Consider the following 3,167-nt stretch of genomic DNA (forward strand, 5'->3'; position numbering starts at 1 on the left):
TGAAGGATAATCATCTTGTTCCAGGTGGGAGAAGCAGGTGCTCCTGGCAGAAGAATCTACATAAGCAAATGTCTGGAAACTGCCTGGGTGGGGCCTTCAGTAGGAGCAGGGACCAAGGCAATGCAAGGAGGCAATGAGCATCTGCTGTGCTCAGGGACTGTGCTCATTGCTGGGGACAGAAGGGTGACTAAGGGGGACATTTGGGAGCATGAGGGGGAGGATGAGGAAGGAGGATCTGGGGACAAGCCCATGGGGTGGAGGGAATAATTTTCCCAGGATCCCACTGTCTGGGGCAGGTCTTCCTTCTAGAAACCTGTGGGAGGCAGGGTGGGCTGCACAGAGAAGGCCTTGGGAGGTCAGACCTGGAGTTGCTTAAGGCGTCAGCAGGCAGGGCGAGGCTCGCCTGGCATGGTGCAGGTTGGGCAATGTGCTTGATCCTGAGCTTCTCAGAACGTGGACATTTGCTTTCGGTTTCGCTTTCCAGGCACCTTGGCCCCAGGTGTGTCTGGTGTTTGTGCAGACACAGCCACAGACTGGTTCTGCACAGCTATCAGGAAGTGGATCTTATTCCTAATCAGCCAGAGGGAGATTCTAGGTAAGTTGGGAGGGTAGGAGCCCCTCCCCGATCTTCTCATCCTCACACTTTCTCAGACAAGGATTATTGTCACTATTGCATAGATGAGGGAAACTGAAATTCGAGGGGATAGGAGGGTGGGTAATGGGCCCAAGGGTGAAGTGGCAGAGCCTAGTTTGGAACCCAGGTTAGTCGAGGGTTCCTCTCTCCTCCTGAGCTCTTAGCAGTGGAGAGGAAGGGGACACTGCTCAGGTCGGTATGCAAGGACCCCTCCAGCTCAACACAGTCTTGGGCTACCTGAGACAGGAGCCAGGGACCCCAGAGGAAGGGGAATATAGGGGTGATGTGGAGAAAGCTGAGAAGGTGGATGTGGGGTGATGGGGAGGCAGAGGAGGTGGCCTTGGGATGATGTGGAGGGGGCAAGGGAGGTGGATGTGGGGAGATGTGGAGAAGGCAGAAAAGGTGGGGGACGGTAGGTGAGTAAGAGTCTCCACTCCTTGCTGCCTGGATGACCTGAGACTGCCTTCCAGGGCTGCTGCTGAGGCTGATGGGGGCAAAGGATTTCCTTTGAGAATTAAAATCATGACATTGTTTCACATACCCTTTCAGCTTAGTGCTGGGCCTTGTGGGGAAACTGAAGCCCTGAGAGGGGAATGACTTGCCCCTGGCGCCATGAAGGGAGACTGAGCAAGAGGATGGGTGGGCTCTGCTCTTGGCTGGTCCTCAGTTGAGGACCGTGGGGGGTGGGAGACATAAGAGGTGGTCCTGTGTGTCCAGAGTCGGGGAGAAGCCCTGACCTAGGGCTTGAGACAGGCATGTGGCATGACCCAGTTTTTCATCTTTTTTTAAAAATATATATTTTATTGATTTTTTACAGAGAGGAAGGGAGAGAGATAGAGAGTTAAAAACATCGATCAGCTGCCTCCTGCACATCTCCCACTGGGGATGTGCCTGCAACCCAGGTACATGCCCTTGACGGGAATCGAACCTGGGACCTTTCAGTCCGCAGGCCGACGCTCTATCCACTGAGCCAAACCGGTTTCGGCCCGGTTTTTCACCTTTAAAAACCAACAGTAGACAAAATACAGCTGGAGGAGTCTGAGCCCAGATCCCTGTGTCTGTACAGCAGAGACACACCTGGGAGCTGCTGCCTTATTCACACCACATCCCTCCTCAGCCTCCAGCACCAGGAGGGGAGGGCTCTACTCTGCCCCCAGGAGCTGCCTGACGCTGGGCAAGCCCCTTTTCTGAGAATGATTTGTTCCTGTGTCTCCCCACGTTTAAGAATCTGGGTTCAGCCTCTCCATGTTGATCTGTAGGCTCCTGTGTGCTGTGGACAGCGAGTCACCTGTGGTCTCTGTACCTACTGCACAGAGTGTCCCGGCCTCTCATGGTCTGCCTTGGTTGATGGCAGCCTTTGCGTTTGTAATTTTCAACAGGACAAATCAATCAAAGTTTCCCTTTATGCTTCTGGAATTTGTGTCTTGATTATCAATGTTTCTGCAATTCAACATGAGTTTTAACCTTCCTTCCCACCCACTTTTATTTTTAGGTTTTACTTTAACTTTTCAATCCTCACCTCATGATATTTTTTCCATTGATTTTTAGAAATAGTGGAAGGGAGGGAGAAAGAGGAGGAGAGAAACATCAGTTTGAGAGAGGCATATCAATTTGTTGCTTCCCCCACCTGCACTGTGCCCAACTTGGTTCATGGATAGAACCTATTATGCAGGTCCATGCCCTTGACCAGGAATCGAACTCTTGACCCTTCAGTGCCTGGGCTGATGCTGCAACCACTGCATCTGTGTCTTAGATTATGGGCTCAATTCCAAGGAGGGGTGTGCAGGAGGCTGCCAATGGATGCTTCTCTCTCATTTATGTTTCTATCTCTCTCTCCATTCCCTTCTTCTCTCTGAAGCAAAGAAAAACATTTTTTAAATATATGGGCAGGTTATTTAATGATGAGAGAGAATCATTGATAGGCTGCCTCATACATGCCCCACACTAGGGTTGGAGCCCGCAACCCGGGCATGTGCCCTGACCGGGAATTGAACCGTAACCTCCTGAATCATAGGTCCACACTCAACCACTGAGCCGCACCAGCTTGTCTCTCATTTATGTTTCTATCTCTCTTTCCATTCCCCTCTTCTCTCTGAAGCAAAGAAAAATATTTCTTAAACCATATTTTTTTTACCATATTTTCTTAGTATACTCGTCGACGACTGAAAAAGAACATTTTGTGAAAACGAGTATACACCTTTCTGCCGGGGAAGGGGTTAAGCAAGCTGGTCCATTGTATCTGTGCATCCAGGTTAACATGCATTTGAAATAACCACCCTCAAGAGAGCACAACCTTGCGTGACCATTGTGGCTCAGTGGTTGAGTGTTGACCCATGAACCCAGAGGTCAGCATTTCCATTCCCAGTCAGGGCACATACTCAGGTTGTGGGCTCAATTCCCAGTAGGGGGTGTGCAGGAGGCAGCCAATGGATGCTTCTCTCCTCATTGATGTTTCTATCTTTCTATCCCTCTTCCTTCCTCTCTCTCTAAAATCAATAAAACCATATTTCACACACACGCTTTCTTTTTTTTG

At 50.3% G+C, this 3,167-nt stretch overlaps 1 long non-coding RNA gene across 1 annotated transcript in view; it reads right to left on the reverse strand.

Moving 5' to 3' along the window:
- The window catches only part of LOC102752633, a 10,868-nt gene that overhangs the window by 799 nt on the left and 6,902 nt on the right, over window positions 1–3,167 (reverse strand). The window lies entirely within an intron of this gene.

Source organism: Myotis davidii, unplaced genomic scaffold (assembly GCF_000327345.1).
Source record: "Myotis davidii unplaced genomic scaffold, ASM32734v1 scaffold1855, whole genome shotgun sequence".
Taxonomy (NCBI): domain Eukaryota; kingdom Metazoa; phylum Chordata; class Mammalia; order Chiroptera; family Vespertilionidae; genus Myotis; species Myotis davidii.